This window comes from Ailuropoda melanoleuca, chromosome 7, assembly GCF_002007445.2.
Source record: "Ailuropoda melanoleuca isolate Jingjing chromosome 7, ASM200744v2, whole genome shotgun sequence".
NCBI lineage: Eukaryota > Metazoa > Chordata > Mammalia > Carnivora > Ursidae > Ailuropoda > Ailuropoda melanoleuca.
The window spans coordinates 113,819,561-113,828,527 of record NC_048224.1 but is presented as its reverse complement, the minus strand read 5'-3'; the positions used below and the strand labels follow the sequence as shown (position 1 = coordinate 113,828,527).

Below are 8,967 nucleotides of genomic sequence, written 5' to 3'. Positions count from 1 at the left end.
TCAAACAGCTCTGTGGCCGTAGCTGGATGCTTACAAGCCTGTCATGGTTTTTTTTTTTTTTTTCCTTTTACTCCTGGTGGGCACTGGGGAAGGGGGGCAGGGATGGATAGAAACTGGCTCTTTATGGTTTTCACTTTATTTTTGATGATTTGATGACATCTTTTCATGACTCATTTTCAGGTACCCATTTTCTAACAGCAAAGTTTGTAAAGAGAGTAGATGAGTGTATGTTTTGGAAGTGGAGGAAAGATAGTAATACAATGGGCTCTCTCTACGGATGTATTCTGAAAATGGGAAGAAGTAAACATTTTACATCACTAATATATTTTGAGATTAGTCATCTTTTTTTTTGAGATTAGTCATGATGTTTGAATAAGTTTTCAATGTGCTGCCAACTTCATGTCTTTAGACAAGTCGTTTGTCCTCTGTGCTTCGGTTTTCTTTTTTAATTACTAGAATAAGGATAACGACCCAAACTTGCTTATTTCACATGGATCGTATAATAGTCAAATTTGTGAAAAAGTGCTTAGAAAAATATCCCATTATCCTAAAATATAACATTAGGATTCTCCTGAGGAAAAGAATGCTACAATTAAATAACTGAGTTGAGGAAAAAACTTAATAACTTAAGGGTTACTGAACACAAATAATAAATTTTGTCATTGACATGTGTTTCCAAATTATTGACAGCTATCCTTAAAATTTGAAAAGTTTCTCCCAAAACCAATAGCCTTGGGATTGCCATAAAGAAGTGGTTAGTGGAATTCTACACTTGGCACCATACTTCTGTGCATAATTCTCAATTTCTAAGTGCAGTTTTAAAATGCATTAAAGGGCCAAAACTTCATATGATTATTCATCTTTTACATATGAATTTCAGGGGAAATGAAAATTTAAAAATCAAATATAATTTGAAAAGTAATTATAGTTAAATTTCTTGAGGGAAATGGTACCTTCATTAACATGAGCTTTAAATTTATTTCTTTTTTTCTTTTCTTTCTTTTTTTTTAAGAATCCTAAGTAACTATAATGATTATAGTTATTCAGAAGTCATGAGGAGTTTAAATTACCCTGGGTTATTTGGGGACTTTCTGATACTTTCTGAGGAAACCATGCCATAATCTTTCAGAAGTAATCCCTTTTAACATTAAGTGGGAGAATGGTAGTGGCTTTTGAGGTGTGAGGCAGTCATCAAGACTAGATGATATCCTCTAAGGAACACAGTCAAGGAAATAGTCTCATTTGATTTGAATGGATTTTTCCCTTTTAGGGGCCAAATGTCAGGGGAAATCTGTGGCTAGCTTGTTAGTCTAGAATTGGAGGGTCTAGAGCGGAGTTCAGAAGGGCACAGTGAGATAGCGCCGGCTGGTTTTGGCGCCTCCCCTCTTTGATTTGCCACTTTCATAAGATGAGCAATGATGCCAGGCTCTCTTGGCTATGCCCACTATTCTTCACATTATCAATTCAGTATTTGGCACCATCCATGTAATTTCCCCAAGTAGAAGTCAAAGGCAGGTGTTCAGGAAAAAATGAAGGACCCTTGAGTGGAGAATCTGTTTTACCTTCTTCTTAAGGACATCCGGGCTATCAGAACAGTGAAGGGAGCTCATTGAAACGGACAGCTTTATAGAGATTAAAAGAGACAATAATTCCTCAAATGTAGGTTAGGCTTAGATATTCCCTGGAGCTATGATTTATAAGGGGGCTTAGAGAGCATCCAACTCTCGAAAACCTATTTACCCCATTAATCTGGTGTCAAAACTTGATCATTTTGAGGTTATTCCCTTGGTTTATCATTCCTCTGGGTTAGGGTCACTTCTTTTTTAGAATGAATATGTTTTCCAGGCTCTCTTTCTTAGGGGTGAGTTGATGTGAAAACACCAGAGCCTGCAGAGTAATGAAAGGAAGTTGTGCTGAAAAAGGAGAAAGGTTACCACAGAGAAGGGAGAGGCATTGAAAAAGAGATTTTTTTTTAAAGTAAGTTCCATGCCCGACATGGGGCTCAAATTCAACACCCCTAAATCAAGAGTTGCATGCTCTACTGATTGAACCCACTATGCACTGCAAGAGGTTTAAGATGCATTACAATGTGCCTGGAGAGAAGCAAACTGATTCTAAGTAACTTGTCCACCAGAACAAAGTATAATATTTTTTAAAGGAAATAAAAAAGCTACCATGTAAAATTCACAATGTCCAGAATTCAACATCAACCACAAAAATTACTAGGCACACAAAGAAGTAGACAAATGTGATCTACAGCCTGGAAAAAAAATGGGCAATAGAAAGCGACCCCAAATGGCAGACATAGTAGAATTAACAGAGGATATTAAAGCAGCTCAGGGATTAGAAAGAAAAGCACAAGCATAATGAAGACAATGATGGAAGATATAATGAGAAGCAAATGGAAATTTAGCTAAAAGTATAATATCTTACATAAAAATTTCACTGCATCACCACTCCATCTTAACAAGTGAAAAAACTGAAGAAACTGAAAAATCAACAACTCTTCTTAGATCCTTCAGAGAAGTGAGTTTCCAGGACAGACCACCACCCCAAAATTAGAGACACAGGTATTTTCAGAGAATTACAAATTATCAGATCAGAAATGCACAAGCAGAAATCTAATCAGGCTCAGATAAAGGAAGGAGATTTATTTTATTTGATACTACTTTACATGGTTTGCATTTTTAGTACATATTAATTATTAATTAATCAATATTTTAATTCCAATAGAGTTAGCATATAGTATTATACTAGTTTCGGGTGTAAAGTACACTGATTGAACGATTTTATACATTACTCAGTGCTCATCATGGTAAGTGTATTCTTAAGCCCCTTCACCTGTTTCACCCAACCCCCCACCCACCTCCCTTCTGGTAACCATCAGTGTGTTCTCTATGGTTAAGAAGCTGGGGTTTTTTGTTTTGTTTTGGTTTGGTTTTTGTTTGTTTTGTTTTGCCTCATTTTTCCTTTGTTCATTTGTTTTTTAAACTCCACATATGAGTGAAATTATATATAAGGGTATTTGTCCTTCTCCGACTTACTTCACTTACCACTATACCCTGTTCATCTATGTTGTTGCATAAGGCAATATTTCATTCTTTTTTATGGCTGAATAATATTGCATTATCTCTCTTTCTCTATCTTTATCCATTCATCTATCCATAGACACCTGGGTGGCTTCCACAGTTTGGCTATTGTAAATAATGTTTCAAAATACATAGGTGTGCATATATCCCTTTGAGGTTAGTGTTTTTGTGTTTTTTTGGGTAAATACCCAGTAGTGTGATTACTGGACAGTAGCATAGTCCTATTTTTAGTTTTTAAGGATCCTCTATACTGTTTTCCACAGTAGCTGCACCAGTTTGCATTCCTACCAATAGCACACAAGTATTCCTTTTTCTCCATACCCTTACCAACACTTGTTGTTTCTTGTGTATTTGTTTAGCCATTCTGAGAGATGTGAGGTGGTATCTCTTTGTGGTTTTTGATTTGCATTTCCCTGACAACTGTGACACTGAGCATCTTTTCAAGTGTCTGTTGCCCATCTGCATGTCTTCTTTGGAGAAATGTCTGCTCATGTCTTCTGCCCATTTTTAATTGGATTATCTGTTCATTTTCCAGTATTGACTTGTGTAAGTTCTTTATGTATTTTGTATACTAACTGCTTATTGAATATGTCATTTGCAAATATATTCTCCCATTCAATAGGTTGTGTTTTAGTTTTGTTAACTATTTCCTTTGCTATGTAGAAGCTTTTTTTTTTTTAACATAGCCTCAATAGTTTATTTTTGCTTTTGTTTCCCTTGCCTCAGGAGACCTGTCTAGAAAAACGTTACTATGGCCAATGTCTGTCTAGGATTCTTCTAGGATTTTTATAGTTTCAGGTCTCACATTTAGGTCCTTAATCCCTTTTGAGTTTATTTTGTGTATGATGTAGAAAGTGGTCCAGTTTCATTCTTTTGCCCGTAGCTGTCCAGTTTCCCTAACACAATTTGTTAAAGAGACTTTTTCCCCATATTCTTGCCTTCTTTGTTGAAGATTAGTTAACCATATAATCATGGGTTTATTTCTGGGCTCTCTATTCTGTTCTATTGATCTAAGTGTCTGTTTTTGTGCCAGTACCATACTGTTTTGATTACTACAGTTTTGTAGTATAATATGAAATTTGGGGTGGGATATCCTCTAGTTTTGTTCTTCCTTTCAAGATTGCTTTAGCTATTTAGGGTCTTTTGTGTTTCCATATAAATTTTAGGATTGTTCTAGTTCTGTCAAAAATGCTATTGGTAGTTCGATGGGCATTGCATTTAAATCTGTAGATTGCTTTGGGTAGTATAGACATCTTAAAAATTTGTTCTTCCAATCCATGAGAATGAAATATCTTTCCATTTGTGTCATCTTCAGTTTCTTTCACCAATATTTTATAGTTTTCAGAGTATAGGTCTTTCACCTCTTTGGTTAAATCTATTCCTAGGTATTTTTTTCATTCCTAGGTATTGTATTATTTTTGGTACAATTGTAAATGGGATTGTTTTCTTAACTTCTTTTTCTGCTACTTTATTATTAATGTATAGAAATGCAACAGATTTCTATATATTGATTTTGTATCCTGCAACCTTACTGAACTTACTGAATTCATTTATCAGGTCTTGTAATTTTCTTGGTGGGGTATTTAGAGTTTTCTATATATAGTATCATGTCATCTGTAAATAGTAAAAGCTTTACTTCTTCTTTACCAATCTAGATGCCTTTTATTTTTTTCTCTTGTCAGATTGCTGTGGCCAGGACTTCCAGTACTATGTTGAATAAAAGTGGTGAGATTGGATATCCTTGTCTTGTTCCTGATCTTAGGGGGAAAATCTCTCAGTTCTTCACCAATGAGTATGATGTTAGCTGTGGGTTTTTCATATATGGCCTTTATTATGCTGAGGTTTGTTCCCCCTAACCTACTTTGCTGAGGGTTTTTTTTTTTTTTTAAGCATGAATAGATGTTATACTTTGTCAAATGATTTTTCTGCATCTGTGGAAATGATCATATGTTTTTTTCTCTTTTCTCTTGTTGATGTGATGTATCATGTTGATTAATTTGTGAATATTGAGCCACACTTGCATCTCAGTAATAAATCCCACTAGACCGTGGTGAATGATTTCTTTAATGTATTGTTGGATTCTGTTTGCTAATATTTTGCTGAGGATTTTTGCATCTATGTTTATCAGAGATATTGGGCTGGAGTGTCTTTATCTTGTTTTGGTATCAGGGTCATGAGAGCCTCATAGAATGAATTTGGAAGCTTTCCTTCCTTTTCTATTTTAAAAAAAAAAAGTTTGAGAAGAATAGGTATTAGCTCCTCTTTAAATGTTTTGTGGGATTCATCTGTGAAGCCATCTGCTCCTGGACTTTTGATTGTTGGGAACTTTTTGATTACTGATTCAATTTTATTGCTGGTAATCAACTTGTTCCAATTTTCTGTGTCTTCCTGATTCAGTCTTGGGAGTTTATATATTTCTAGGAATTTATCCATTTCTTCCAGATTGTCTAATTTGTTGGCATATGATTTTTCATAATATTCTCTTATAATCCTTTGTATTTCTGTGATGTCAGTTGTTGTTTCATCTCTGATTTTGTTTGAGTCCTCTCTCTCTCTCTCTTTTTTTCTTTGGTTAAGTCTGGCTGAACGTTTATCAATTTTGTTGCTCTTTTCAAAGAACCAGCTCCTAGTTTCACTGATCTGTTCTATTGTGTTTTTTTAAGCTTTATTGCATTTATTTCTGCTCTAATCTTTATTATATCCTTCTTTCTACTGGTTTGGGTTTTGTTTGTTGTTCTTTTTCTAACTCCTTCTGGTTTAAGATTATGTTGTTTATTTGAGATTTCTCTTGCTTCTTGAGTTAGGCACCCTTCTGTTGTGACTGAGCTGCTTTTACCTTCACTCCAGTTGTCTGCAATGGTCTTTCTTTGCCTGTTGTGGGCATGGTTTTGTCCTTATGTTGTTAGTGGGCCAATCTGGTGCCACCCTGGGCTTGAGTTGAGTCAGGCCAGGCATTTGCCAGAGATGCAGTAGCACCAAACTACAGGTGCTTTCCCTGTGTTGTGCCCTGAGAAGCTTTCATTGGTCAGTGCAGCCTGCGGTCAGACCAGCTGCCTGTTCTGCACCCACTACTGGGGCTACAATCAGAGTGGTGCTCCCTGTCAGGGCTGCTTACACACTGCCTGGCTTGTGGCATCAATTTGGATGGGCTCTGGTCAAGAGCATATTGGAGGGGGTAGGACTACAAGAGAACATGTGGGTGGGGTGCACAGTTAGCAAATTAGGCACAGCACTAGTTCCTACAGGTGTCTGCGTGTCTAGGCTGGGGGAGAGGGGAGAGAAATGGTGCCTGTCAGCGCCTTTGTTCTTGGAGAAGTCTCCCAATGATCCCTGGTCACCTACCATAGGCTCTGAGATTAGTTAACAAATCATCCTCAGGTGTTTTTCAAACTGTTGCTTCTGTACTGTATCTCTGTGGGGCTATTTGTTATCTCTTTAAGCATAGGGACTTCACCCTCTTGGCTATCCCAGAACAAAGCTCACTGATTTTTAAAGTTCCAGGTGTGAAGCCCTGCTGATTGCAATAATTCCAGAAATTAGGGGTGCCTGGGTGGCTCAGTCAGTTAAGCAACTGACTCTTCATTTCAGCTCCAGTCGTGATCTCAGAGTCTTGGGATCAAGCCCTGTATCAGGTGGGCTCCACACTCAGCAAGGAGTCTGTTTGAGGATTCTCTCTGTCCTTGTCCCTCTGCCCCTGCCTGTGCTTGCTTGCTCTCTCTAAATAAATAAATCTTAAAAAATAAAAAAAGAATTCAAGAAATTAGGACCCTCTTCTTTTCAAAGCCCAATGTCATGGGGATTTGTCCTCTCTGTGGTGGTTCCCTATGCCTGGGGTCCTGATACAAGGGTCCTTTTCTCTCCGCATGCTGTGCCCACAGTGTCACTCCCTTCCACAGACAGTACCGCTGGTTTTTTTAGCTCACAACTTTCTCTGCTCTTCCTACTCTCTTCAAGGTGGCCTCCTCTCTACATTTAGCTGTGGAGAGTCTATTCTGCCAGTCTTCATTTCACCATCTGGGTTATTTACACAATATGGATGTTGTCTAGTTGCATCCCTGGGTTGAGTTGAGTTTAGGGTCCTCCTACTCCACCATCTTCCCCTGAAGTTCTGAATGCTCTCTCTCTCTCTCTCTCTCTCTCTCCATATATATATATATATATATATATATTTTTTTAATTAGCTACCTAACATGATATAGTTTTTGGGGGGGTGCTGAGTACAGCATACTTTATTGATGATACATGACAAGGTGGGGCTCCTCAAACTCCTCCCCTTCTTCAGGGTGTCTGGGATGGAATCTGTGGAGGTCAGGAGATTCTCAGTGTGTTGGGGGATTAGTTGGGACAAGGACTCCCCAGCAACTGAGGGTCTCTCTCTTCTTCTTGCTTTTGGTGGCTGGTGGTCCAGGGGGCTCTTACTCCTTGGAGGCCACATGGACTGTAAGGTCCACCATCTGTTTGCTGTAGCCAAATTCATTGTGATACCTGGAAATGCATTTGACAATGTGGTCATTGAGAGCAATGCCAGCCCCAGCATCGAAGGTGGAAGCGTGGGTGTCACTGGTAAAGTCACAGGAGACAACCTGGTCCTCAGTGTAGCCCAGGATTCCCTTGAGGGGGCCCTCTGATGCCTGCTTCACCACCTTCTTGATGTCATCATATTTGACAGCTTTCCCCAGGCAGCAGGTCAGATCTATAACTGACACGTTGGGGGTAAGGACATGGAAGGCCATGCCAGTGACCTTTCCATTCAGCTCAGGGATAACCTTGCCTACAGCCTTGGCAGTGCCAGTACAGAAGCAAGGATGATGCTCTGGGCAGCCCCTTAGCTATCACGCCAAGGCCCCTCACATAGGAGCCGTCCATGGTCTTCTGGATGTTGCTGATGACATGGACTGTGGTCATGAGTCCCTCCACAATGCTGAAGTTGTCGTGGATGACCTTGGTCAGAGGTGCCAAGCAGTTCGTGGTGCAGGATAGACTGCTGACAATCTTGAGGGAGTTGTCATACTTGTCATGGTTTGTGCCCATTACAAACATGGGGGCATCAGCAGAAGGGGCAGAGATGATGACCCTCTTGGCCCCGCACTTCAAGTGAGCCCCAGCCTTCTCCGCAGTACTGAAGACCTCAGTGGACTCCACAACATACTCAGCACCGGCATCACCCCATTTGATGTTGGGGGGATCTCGCTGATGGAAGATGGAAATGGGCTTTCCATTGATGACAAGTTTCCTGTTCTCAGCCTTGACTGTGCCATGGAATTTGCCATGGGTGGAATCATACTGGAGCACGTAGACCATGTAGTTGAGGTTAATGAAGGGGTCAGTGATGGTGACAATACTGACTTTGCCAGAGTTCGAACAGCCCTGGTGACTAGGCACACAATACGGCCAAATCTATTTACTCTGACCTTCACCATCGTGTCTCAGGGATGCAGCTGGCACTGCACCAGAAGTAACAGCTGTCTGTCAAATGGGGAGGACTGAAGAGCCCTAACATGATTTTTAAAGTTAAATAAAATATACAGAGCCCTCTGCTACAGCACCAAGTCAAATCTCTTTCTCTCTAGCAACAGTTGAAGTAGGTCAAGAATTGTTTTGTTTAAGCTGCAAAACTCTAGTTTTCTCATCTGTACCCTCCCATTATTGCCCTCTAGATGCACAAAATGTCAATGTTCCTTAAAAGAATGCATTGAGGATTAGATGTAGTGATCTGGATAGGATTGTTCTACTGTGCCAAGGACAGCAAACATCCTCCTCCGTGGATGTGGAGACCACAGATCAATTCAGCGGCCCAATTGAGGGCAATTTGTGAATCTCTTATGACTTGGCAATTCCATTTCTATTGAATTGTTCTTTACAGCCACTTTGCACATGA

The 8,967-nt window shown here is 39.4% G+C and overlaps 1 pseudogene; it reads right to left on the bottom strand.

Moving 5' to 3' along the window:
* Positions 1-7,504: 7,504 nt before the first annotated feature.
* LOC109489745 lies at positions 7,505-8,581 on the bottom strand (annotated as a pseudogene).
* Between the last annotated feature and the right edge of the window lie 386 nt (positions 8,582-8,967).